Raw genomic sequence first — 12,701 nt, 5'->3', positions numbered from 1 at the left:
AGGATAGAAACTGAAACATGTTGTGGCCCAGAGTCAGTGTGAAGTTCCAACAGAGTTGCTGATGGATAAACAATGCTAAAAATGAGTCAATGCTTCTGCCATCAGACACTGTGTTGTCCAGTGTGCACATATTTACATGTGGATGGATGTGCTGCATTGCCCTCTAAATTTGGTTCCTGGACCCAGTTCAGCAGGGTGTCCAAGAATTCAACTTAATTCTGACAGTACCTGCAGATAGCATCAGATTCTACAGGTTAAGGGTTCAGTCCTTCAAGACTGTCCGTTCCCCACCCCCTACACACACACACACACACACACACACACACACACACACACACACTTCAGATGCCAGCTGCCCGCCCAGGTTCTTCTGACCAATGGGCTATAATTTGGAAGTTCCAAAGATCCCCTCCAATTCATGATGCCAATTGCAAGTCTAGGTTCTTACCTGTACTTCTGACCAACGGGCTGCAAATCAGAGATTCCCACAATGCCCCTTTTGGGCTTGATTATTTGGCTACAACGACTCACAGAACTCAGAAATATGTTACTAGGTCACCAGTTTATTGTAAAAGGATATAACTCAGGAACAGCCAGATAGAAAAGATGCATAAGGCAAAGTATGGAGAAGCCTTCCATGTGGAGCTTCCATGCCTTCTCCAGGTACACAACTCTCTGCATCTCCATGTGTTCACCAACTAGGCAGCTCTCCAAACCCTCTCCTTTTGGCTTTTTATGGAGGCTTCATTGCGTAGTCACGATTGATGAAATCATTGGCCATTTGCAATTGATTTAACCTCCGCCCCTCCCAGAAGATGAGGTGGGGGTACTGAGAGTTCCAACTCTCTAATCACATGTTTGGTTTTTCTGGCAACCAGACCCCATTCTTAGGTGCTTCCAAAAATCACTTCATTCCCATAACAAAAGATAACTTTAGGGCCAGCAGGATGGCTCAGTTTGTTAGAGCGGGAGCTCTGAACAACAGGGTTGCCGGTTTGATTCCCACATGGGCCAGTGAGCTGCACCCTCCACAACTAGACTGAAGACAACGAGCTGCTGCTGAGCTTCCGGAGGGGCGGCTGGATGGCTCAGTTGGGCAGAGCACGAGCTCTCAACAACAAGGTTGCTGGTTCAATTCCCACATGGGATTATGGGCTGTACCCCCTGCAACTAAAGATTGAAAAATGGCAACTGGACTTGGAGCTGAGCTGCGCCCTCCACAACTAGATTGAAGACAACAAGCTGCCACTGAGCTTCCAGAGGGGCGGCCGTATGACTCAGTTGCTTAGAACACAAGCTCTCAACAACAGGGTTGCCAGTTGAATTCCCGCATGGGATGGTGGGCTGCGCCCCCTGCAACTAAAGATTGAAAATGGCCACTGGACTTGGAGCTGAGCTGCACCCTCCACAGCTAGATTGAAGGACAATGACTTGGAGCTGATGGGCCCTGGAGAAACACACTGTTCCTCAATGTTTCCCAATAAAATAAAAATAAAAATAAAACGTATGAGTAAAACTTGGAAAAAAAAAAGACAACTTTATCACTCTCAACTCTTAGGAAATACCAAGTGTTTGAGGAACTGTGAACCAGAAACTGGGAAGAAGACCAAATATATATTTCTTATTATAAATCACAATGTCACACCCTCTGAATGTATTCCTGTCCTGAGCTAGGCAGCCTCCTGAAGACATGGGCTCTGGACTCAGCACCCGGATAGAACCTGAGGAGTGAACAGCCCTTGACTAAACGCTTCAGGGTTTGCAGGCAACCCAGTTCAGCCCAACATGTCTTTAGAATTGGAGAGTTTTGCTGCTTCAGTTAATATTCAGTTTCTGATTAGTCAGAATAGAGCCCCTCTGATTGGTTAGTGAATATGCTGATGGGGATATAGTTCCACAGCTCTAACTGGATGTGGAAAGGCTCAGTCCTATTCGTTGAAATAGGATTCCAGGAACTCCTTTACAAGGGCTGGCTCAAAAGGCAGGAATACAGTGCAGTTTAGTATAGGCTTCTCCCTAAAGTGCAGCTTGCATGAGAAGCCCCTGTTTAGAAACGGCTGCTAGGCTCTGGTTTTGTTTTTGTTTTTAATTTGAGCCCAGTTAACCACCAGGAGCCCTTCTCAGGGTTCATAATATTAATGAGTTGCTTTAGTTTAGAATAAACATTTTTTCCTCTTGCAAATAAATCCCATATTTGTTTGTTTTACTTTTTATCAAATGTATGTACTTTATTTTGCCATGTATAATGTGCACTTTTTTGCCCAAATTTGTGAGGGAAAAATAAGAATGTGCATTATACATGGATAGTATTATACTATAATTCCATGTCAATATAAATGTTTTAAATTCTTTTATTTATGTTTATGAGTTGAAAGTGTAACTCTAGAAATCAATAAGGATATCCGTATGCAAAATAATACGCTGGAATACGATAACTGGTTTCATTGAATTTACAACAAAGAAGAGTTCTTGGCCTTCTATGATGCGTAAATATCATACATTTGTTACTGATACATAAAATTTCTTATACCTCGTATCTGTTCTTGTGTTTTGTAATTATCTGTTACATAAAATTTCTTGTACCATAATATGTTTAAAAATAAATGCTAAGATTCCTTTATAATACAAAAAACAAGTACCTAAATGCAAACAAATAAAAATTTGAATTAAAAAATTAAAACGAAAGTTTTTTTCCCCTGAAAGTTTGGGCCAAAAAACATGGGTGCGCATTGTACATGGCAAAACACAGTATATATTTATTTTCAAAAGTCAATTAAATCATCAAGTTACACAAAAAATAGTCCTAAATCACTTCCCGTTCTCCCTCCTCTCCAATTTCTCTTTCCTTCATGTCAGCTATGTGCTTTTAGCTGATTCTTTTGGTGTTTACCTCTAGATCTCTAATTAACTAGTCTTATATTGCTATTGCTTTATTTTTCAGTTTAAGGCATTCCATATTTTCTTTCTTCCATGAAAGATGAAGATGCAGTTGTTGTTCCTCCCTTGGCCCCCTCCCACACATTACCCTTCCTTTCTTCTTCCCCCCTCCTCCCAATACTGTCATATTTTACATCAGTTTCGGTATTCACTCTAGTGGGACTATCTACTGATCAGAGCAGAGCCTGAGCTGTTGTCTGTCTTTCCTGTCCAGCTATTAGTTTTTCCCAATTATCAATTATCTTTTTAAAAAAGAATTGTTTACTTTTCTGTGTGGCTATAACTAATTTGATCCCAAACTCTCGGCCTATGGTCTAGATCCCTTTCCAGAATGTTCTTTTTCATCAAACATCCTATGGATTTCATCTTCATGAAAGCTCTCTGGGCTGGCTGCCCCTGGGCAGGTGCATGCTGGGGTCTCATGCTGTCATGGCTGTCATGCTGGGGTCTCCCTTCACCGTCTTATGGGATTCCCTTCACCTCTCTCCTACGTTGGATCACCAGTTCTTTGACTTATTTATTTATTTATTTTTTTATCTCTTTGTCTTTTTGCCCTGGAAGATTTCCAATTTTACTGTGAACTTTCAATTTCTGATATAGTTTTAATTTCTAATAGCACCTCTTCTATTCTTTGGATGCAACTTTTTGATATCCTCCCACTTCCTCCCACAAATAGGCACTCTTCTCTGTATATCGCTTAACATTGTTTTTAAAAAATGCTGCCTCCTGTTTTTAAAAAATGCTGCAGCCATGGCTCGTGATCCCAACAAGCATCTGAAGCATGTAATGGATCCAAAACATTGGATAAACGGACTCATGTGTTTGCTCCTCATCCGTCTACCGGTCCTCACAAGCTGAGGGAATGTCTCCCTCTCATCATCTCCCTAAGGAACAGACTGAATATGCCCTAACAGGAGATGAAGTAAAGAAGTTTGCGTGCAGGCATTTACTAAGATTGACGGCAAGGTCCAAGCTGATGTGACCTCCCCCGCTGGTTTGATGCATGCCATCAGTATCAGCAAGACCAGAGAGAACTTCTGTCTGATCTATGACAACAAGGGTCGCTTTGCTGTTGGATCATATTACACCTGAGGAGGCCATGTACAAGTTGTACAAAGTGAGAAATACTTTTGTGGGCACAAAAGGAATCCCGCATCTCATGACCTATGATGCTAGCACCCTCCACTACCCTGACCCCTCATCAAGGTGAATGACACCATTCAGATTGATTTGGAGACCAGCAAAATTACTATTTCTTCAAGCTTGACACTGATAACCTGTGCATGGTGACTGGCGGTGCTAACCTGGGAGGAATTGATGTGATCACCATAAAGAGAGACACCGTGGTTTTTTTGATATGGTGCATGTGAAAGATGCCAATGGCAACAGCTTTGCCAACCTGCTCTCCAACATTTAGCTGTTGGTAAAGGCAACAAATCTTGCATTTCTCTTCCCCGCGGGAAGTGTATCCGCCTCACCACTGCGGAAGAAAGAGACAAGAGACAGGCAGTTAGACAGAGCAGTGGGTGATCTAGGTGACACGATTGGAAGGGTCTTCATCCCTAATTAAAGATAATATAGCATGAAAAATAAAATGGTGTCTTGACCCCTTTTTGAGGCCCTGGCTGGAGGCTGGACAGCTCCTCTTAATGCTAAAGTGGGTTCTGGAAGTTATCTTCTCCCTGCAGCGTCCTATTGCCTCCAGGTTGTTTCCCTCTTTCTTTGTTTTGGTCTCTTTCACATTAGAGTCTCTCCTTAGATGTCAGTTAACCCTGCTCCTAATTAAGAATTGGAATTAAGCCCCTGATTGGGACCCCTGAGAACAGATAGGTCGTGCTGACCGAGAACAATACTTTAGAATGATTTGCATGGGCCCTTTGACGAGGAACTGCTAGGTCCATATCTTTAGTTCTTTCTTTGGGGCTGGCCGGGTTAGGTATGCACACACACACACATACACACACATACCCAGGATAGTGCAGCACCCTGCTTGGAGTGAGAGCCTGGCTGCCAACATCTGGAAGCCTATTATAGCGGGACACTTTAACTGCCTCATTCCTCAGTGTGTAAACATTCACACCATTTCTTCCTTCAGTAGAATCTCCTCACCCCTAACTGTGCCTGGCATCCCAGAGAACTTCTCCTTTCCCCTCTTCTGAGAATAGCTCTCCCACCTTCTGCTGTCCTGGAGTTGGGGAGGGGATACATGGATTTACTGCTTCTTAAACAGCCTTTACCTTAGTCTCCCTAGGATGAAAGGCATACTTCCTTTACCCATGTTTCCTGCGTCTTCTAAGGATTCTGAGCTGTAAATCAAGCTGTTTTCAGCTTTCCCCATTTGTTTAGCATTCAACTTTCTCAGGTCAGCTAAATCATTTCCCACTGGTCCATCTGTTTTCCAGCTTCCAAAGTTTCATTTGTTTTCTCTCTCATTTTCCCTGCCCCTATGTGGGTTTTACTTGTTTCGTTTTTAGCATTTCAGAAGGTAGTGAAATGAGATGCGTGTGCTTATGGTGTATCTTTACCCAAAACTACATCGTGTTTGTAACAATTGCTTATTGTATTTAAGGCTATAGGAATACTGCAGAAATGGCCTAGAAATCTTTTATTTCATTGGTATAAGCCCTGAAGGGAACCCAAAAACTTTGCCATTCTGAAGCTGCCTTTGGGATATTGATTTTAAGCTATTTATTAAGAAACAGAGGACTCAAAGAACATTTGAACCTCTTCCCTTTCCTACCTGAGAGATTCAGACAGAGAACTCTACCTGCTTTAGGAAGGGAGCCTTGGGTAATTAAGAAATCTTCATCCTAGATTAGTCAGGAAGACTCCAACTCTGTTAGCCAGATACCCAATGTGTCCCATTGTTTCTGAGTTGCCCAGCAAGAATTTGCCTGCCATGTACGTTCCAGTCTTCCTTAACTACCTGTAAATTGCCCATTCTCACTTCTGAAATCTAAGACCCCATCCCCCACGCCTTTTTCTCCTTTGTCCAAAACGTTATGCATACCCAATGTTGCCTCTCTGTCTTTGGAATTTTCATGCTTATGTGAATTCCCCATGGGCATGTATTAAAGTTTTGATTTTATCTTGTTAATCTCTGTTAATTCGATTATTATCCCAGCTAGTAGAATTTAGAAGATGGGAGGAAAATTGTTAATTTTTTTTTGTTTTTAGCCCTTGTCGTGCGGGAGACCCTGCTTGCTGCGGAGGCCTGCGGGGTGCCAGGCGGGGAGGCCTGCGGGGTCTCTGCTCCCGCTCCCCATACAAGAACGCAGGATATGGTGAGGCCAAAAAGGAACACCCACGGAGCCATAGATGGGGGAGTCATACCACTATATTCTCTCTGGCGGCACTATACTCTCACTGGAGGCTGGATCCACACTGTCCGCAAACCGCCATCCACACTTGCCAGCCCAGCCACCATCTTCTTGCTAGCCCCCATCTTCCTCTCTTCCTTCTCCCTCTTCTCTTTCTGCTAGCGTAGCCACAGCAGTTATATTAGTGGCCAATGGCTCACTGGTTACAGCTGACGGCCAACTAGCCACAGCTGATGGCCATGCAATCACAGTTGATGGCCATTTACTACCTGAGCCAGCACCTGTCTATGTGAGGCCGAGAGCCTGGAAACTACTTTCTGGGGCTCCGCCCCCACACTCCACCCCTACAGGCTCTCGCCTCACAATCTACACGACAAGCGTCTTCCGCGAGGGGACCTGTGCGAGGAGCCTGGGGGTGAATGCAATATCCTGGACATAGCCAGGCTCTCTGGGCACAGCCAGGGTTTCTCAGGGCACCACCAGTGCTTCTGGGCACGGCCAGACTTCCTGGACTTCTTAGGGTACCACCTGTCTTCCTGGACACAGCCAGGGTTTCTCAGGGCACCACCAGTGCTTCTGGGCACAGCCAGACTTCCTGGACTTCTTAGGGTACCACCTGTCTTCCCGGACACAGCCAGGGTTTCTCAGGGCACCACCAGTACTTCTGGGCACAGCCAGACTTCCTGGACTTCTTAGGGTACCACCTGTCTTCCCGGACACAGCCAGGGTTTCTCAGGGCACCACCAGTACTTCTGGGCACGGCCAGACTTCTTGGACTTCTTAGGGTACCACTAGTTTCCCCGGGCACAGCTAGGATTTCTCAGGGCACTGCCACTTTCTCTGGGAACAGCCACACTTCCTGGACACAGCCAGGGCTCTCAGGGCACTGCCACTCTCTGTGGGCACAGCCACACTTCCTGGACACAGCCAGGGCTCTCAGGGCAGGACACAGCCAGGGCTCTCAGGGCACTGCCACTCTCTGTGGGCACAGCCACACTTCCTGGACACAGCCAGGGCTCTCAGGGCACTGCCACTCTCTCTGGGAACAGCCCGACTTCCTGGGCACAGCCAGGGTATCTTCAGGGCTCAGCCAGACTTCCTGGACTCAGCCAGGGCTCTCAGGGCACTGCCACTCTCTCTGTGCCTCTCAGGGTACCCTGCTGGAACAACAGCGACTCACAATCAAGGTGCTTACATATTCTCAATGGTGGCCAGTCAAGAGACAAAAGCAAATATCCCCCAGTTCCACTAACAACAGTTCCCAAACAAACAGTCAAGCGGTCCATTAAATTAGGGATGGAAGGCAATTCCCCATAGTCCATAGTCATTCACCAGGGCTGTCCTGGGGGTGAGGGACGACCTTGACCTCACCCTCATCTCCCACGGAGGACTCAGCAAGCGTTACCTCCTGGGACTACAAGTCCTGCATCCGGGCTGCCTGAGCAGGAACTTCCCCGGCCCACAGGGCTGCAACGACCTTCGCTTTCTCCGGCCTGTGCTGGTTGGGGAACCGTCCACATCTTTCCACCTCTCCACGGGGCTCCATCTCTCCGGCAGCTGCATGGCTTTTCCTGTGCTGGTGGGAGAACCGTCCACGTCCTCCCACCCCTCCACGGGGGTCCAGCTCTCCGGCAGCTGCTCCTCCTGGTCTTCCTGAGACTGGGTGTTCATACACACAAACTGCTCCACCGCCCTTCGGAGAGCTTTGGCCGGCACCATACCCTGCTCGCTGCGCCATTTGTTGTGCGGGAGACCCTGCTTGCTGCGGAGGCCTGCGGGGTGCCAGGCGGGGAGGCCTGCGGGGTCTCTGCTCCCGCTCCCCATACAAGAACGCAGGATATGGTGAGGCCAAAAAGGAACACCCACGGAGCCATAGGTAGGGGAGTCATACCACTACGGTCTCTCTGGCGGCACTATACTCTCACTGGAGGCTGGATCCACACTGTCCGCAAACCGCCATCCACACTTGCCAGCCCAGCCACCATCTTCTTGCTAGCCCCCATCTTCCTCTCTTCCTTCTCCCTCTTCTCTCTCTGCTAGCGTAGCCACAGCAGTTATATTAGTGGCCAATGGCTCACTGGTTACAGCTGACGGCCAACTAGCCACAGCTGATGGCCATGCAATCACAGTTGATGGCCATTTACTACCTGAGCCAACACCTTTCTATGTGAGGCCGAGAGCCTGGAAACTACTTTCTGGGGCTCCGCCCCCACATAACCCCTAAGAGAAAAGGAAATTTACAAAGTCTTTAGATGAATGCCTAATTCTTTCATCTCCATATCCTGTTAAGAATCTTTCAAGCAGGCCAAGGAAGGTAGAGGAGAAGGTAGTTTTGAATCAATTGAGAGCTTTTTCTGGTCTCTCTCTTTAATTGACAGAGCTTTAAAGATCATATATAGCTTCCCTTACAACAATGAAAAGAAAAACCACAAAAAGACAGGGTTACTGGGTGGGCAGGGGGACAAGTAGAATTTTATCACTGACATTGTTTAGAATTGCCAGCACATGGTGATAATAAAAAACAGAGGGTTTTAATTGGTTTGTTTAAAATCTTTATAGCCAAAACCACCCCTTATTGTCTGCACCCAAGCTGATGGCTCCTTCCCCTTAACACACTACTGCTTGGCGGTTTTAGCTGAGGATGCTGGGGAAAAAGTCTTGTAGAGTGAGGTGGAGATTTTAGACTTCAGGCAGAAAATTGAAAGTTTCTGGGGTTTCAGAAATTTTAAAACTTTAGAAATTGTATGTAGCTCTGCATCTTATTTCATCTCTATAAAATTCCACATGTGTGTTAAAAAACAAAATTCAACCAAGTAAATCAGAAGACCTGATTGGCTTTATTGGAGGATTCCCGAATAGAGCAAGATCCCATCCAGTACCCAGAGAGATGCTGTGAGGATTTGTGCAAAATAGAAAGTTCTTATAGGAAACTGGGCAGGACAAGAAAGTTATTAGCAAAAGAGAAGAAGAAAGGATCATTTCAGGCAAGTCTGGCCTGTCTGGGGGAAGGCACAAGGGTCTTATCAGGCAGATTACCTCACCAGCGCTGATCAGGAAATTCCAGTTTAAAATTCCACTCCTGGGAGGGGCTGAAACTGCAATTAAATCTGGGTTTGCTGTCCTGGGGGTAAATAGCCCCACCTTGGGCCTATAGTTTCTTTTTCTCTAACATGGAAATCATGTGTTTTCTCATATTACTCTTCATTACAGTCATGAATTTAATACATATGTATTAAGAACTAATTATGTGCCAGCCCTGAGCTGGGAGTTGAGGGATTCAAAGCCAGGTCCTGAATGAAGGCCCTGGTAGTTGGAATGGAAAGGCTTGGACTTGAAAAGGACTGGACTTCACAGCACATGTGGCTGCAGAGAAGAGAGGAGTGTCTCGATGACTCCCAGGTTTCTGGCTCCCCTGGTAGCAGGGCAGACAGTGGTACAACACATCAAGATGGGAAATCAGGAGACAATCAGGAATGAAATACTTTGGGGCATAATGAGTTTGCACTCTCAGCAGGCAAGTGTGTAAATTGATGTAAGATTTGGGGGTTTTGCCACTTGGGGTGGGTATTTGACACCATAGGAATAAGGGAGTTGCTTGGACAGAGTGTGAAGAGCAGAGAATGAAAGAGAACATGGCTTCCAACCTTGAAGGCGGGTAGAACAATGAGGATGGGGGTGGGAGACGGTGGAGGAGACAGGAAACCTGGCCAGAAGGAGGGCAGTGTCCCTCAAACAGAGAGAGGACAGACTTTAAAGAAGGGTGTGGACAACCATGCCCAGTCCTCCCTGGAAGGCCACCTCCCATGCTGCACGCGGCATTCTGGGAGCAGGCAGCCACATGCCCAGAGGGGAAGGCAAGGAGAGCAAAGCTGTGGCTCTCGTTCAATTATTTTTAATCTCCTTGCAGATTTCGTAGGTGCTCAGCAGCATTTTCTTCTAGAGACAAAGCTGAAGGCTGCTCGGGGCCTGGGCGTAGCTCCAGCAGATTTAATTGCTGGGTGAGAAGCTTCTCCAGAGCTTTGGTGTCCCAGCTTTGGATGGGCAGAGCCATCCACCCTTCAGGAAAAGGCCCACTCTGAGTGGGGCATTGCTTTGTGCATTTCTTCTGAGTGGGCAGCATCCATCCGGCGCTCAGAAATCATTCTAGACACCGCACAAAAGAGACATGACATCAGCCTTTTCCCCTTATTCTATGCTCTTCACCTTTTGTGTTTGAATTTGAGTTTAAGTGAGATGTTATGCTTATAAAGGAGAGTATTTGAGGCCCTATTACAAGGTAAAATATATTTTATTTCATAAGCTTTTTTTTTCAGCCAGCAAGATTTAGAGTTTTTCAACGAAAGATCTCAAGTCTTATTAAAGACACAAATTAATTAATCTATTCAACATCCCTGGTAAAGTAGGAAAGAGCAGTTATCTCTGTTTTGAGGAGCTATTTTTTGGACAGATAGTTTGGATAGATAACCAGGTGCTATGAGTACATTCATTCACTTATTCATTCAACAGATATTTATTGGCTGCCTACTCTGTACAAAATAATGTGTATGAAACTATGGCCTGCCCACAGGGACATAGCCAGCTGGGGAGACAAGATAAAACATGCACACAAAGTTTAAAACCACTGCAAAGAACAAGCGCCTATGCCATGACTTACTAAATGAAACGCAAAGGGTAAGAGCTTTTGTTGTCAGAGCCATCACTTGGGCCTGTCTGACCTGGGAGGCTGGTGGAGGAGGTGGGCCTCCCAGTGGGGTGTTGCAGAGGGGCCTGCCCCACGTAACCCTCTGCCACTTGCTGGCTCTCAGCCTCTCTAGAATGGGGAGACCTTTACCTACAACAGTTGTAGAAAGTGTTAAGCCATATTTAGGCCAGGAGCAGAAACCTTATCTTAAAAGCCATCTTGTCTTGATTCTGTCTTGCTTTAGCTCCTAGGGGTCTGTGATCTGTGGGCCTGGGTGAGCCTGGGCGGTCCAGATGGTGACCTGGGGCCAGGGTGTGGAGCTGGAGGGCTTGGTCATGCCCTGAAACCCTTTGTCAATGAAAACCCCCTGAAGCATTGAAGGGGGAACAGCCTCGTTTACCCCCTCCTATAAAACTCCATACCCCTCTTTGCTGGGGAGGTTATGATCTTTTCCCTCCGCTCTGGCCTGACCTCCGGCAGCTCACACACACCAAATAAATTCTAATAGACCAATCTTGTTCTCCTGTGACTCATTCCTCCGGCTGTCCCTAACAGAAAGCACTCAGTGAGTGTGGCTGATGTTATTCTCCCCCATCCCCCCCACCCTCAGCTGGTTGACTCTTTCTCCAGAGTCCTGCTCTCCACTCCCACCCGTCTTCTCACTGTGTTAGAACTGCCTGATGCCTTGTCTGCTGCCCTCACTCTCCATGCCACTGTGAAGTCCCACCTCTTGGTACATAGTGGGGCTTTGTAAATACTTGTTGAATGAGGGAAGAAAGAGCCTTACAGAGAGTAGAGAGTATGGTCTGAGCCAAGGCCGGGATGTGCTTGGGGTGTTCAGAGGAGAGTGAACCTGTTTGGTTGGAGTAGAGGGTGTGTGTGAGAGCAGTGACAGATAGATGGGGACCCAAAGGTGGCACGTTGTATGTGTCCATGCAGCAGGCTAAGAATCGGGACTTTGTCCTCCTCGTACCAGGGAAACATGGAATGCTTTAGAACATGGGTCTGACTGACAGAAAAATGTGGGAGGAGATCAACCTGTGTCACTGTAGGATGACAGGACGGGCAAGGGGAGAGGCGGAGAGAGCAATTCACACTGTTGCAGTAGTTCAGGTGAGACAGGCTGCTGGCCATTCCCAAGTGGGAATATAAAGGCAAACATACAGTTAAAAAATATATGTGTCTATATTCCATTAAAGAGTGTTTCAGTCACTTATAGGACAATGACACTTATAATTTTAAAATCCAAACAACTTTCCTTCAGGCTGTAACAGAATGACCTCAGCTCCTGAGCAAGGACTGATCTAAAACTCTGAACTTTCACTACTAAGTATCCACTCTTGTAAATAAGGCCTGTGCTTCACACTCGGAGGGAATTCTCTCTGGAGCCTGGATGAACCAAGATGGCAGCAGAAGAATCTGAGCAGCTCTTATCTTTCGTGTTTACTCTGACTCTCAGGAAACTCCAGGCAAAAAGTTTTCTCTGGAGGGAGTGTGTGTGTGTGTGTGTGTGTGTGTGTGTGTGAGACGTCTGTGGTGCTTCTCCAGATCTTATCTGGAGCTAAGTGCCGTCCAGTTGCTGCTAAACCTAATCTCTTGTTAAGAGAGTCTCTGGGGCTCAGTCAATCTGGGCTTAAAAAATACCAGAGTTTCATATTTGCGGGAGAAGGGGGGCAGGGCGGGTTTCAACAAACCTCTTGGCCTACAGGCAAGGAGCTAATGGCAAAAATGACTATTCAAAGAAAGTTGGGGTGTGTCAGCTT

General features: G+C 46.5%; 1 pseudogene; it reads left to right on the top strand.

Moving 5' to 3' along the window:
• Positions 1–3,687: 3,687 nt before the first annotated feature.
• Positions 3,688–4,467, top strand: LOC109454613 (small ribosomal subunit protein eS4, X isoform-like; annotated as a pseudogene).
• The last annotated feature ends 8,234 nt before the right edge of the window (positions 4,468–12,701 follow it).

The sequence above is a fragment of the Rhinolophus sinicus genome, chromosome 14 (genome assembly GCF_057876585.1).
Source record: "Rhinolophus sinicus isolate RSI-liver-muscle chromosome 14, RSI-T2T, whole genome shotgun sequence".
Classification (NCBI taxonomy): Eukaryota; Metazoa; Chordata; class Mammalia; order Chiroptera; family Rhinolophidae; genus Rhinolophus; species Rhinolophus sinicus.
The sequence above is the reverse complement of the archived record's forward strand: the minus strand, read 5'-3'. Positions and strand labels throughout refer to the sequence as shown.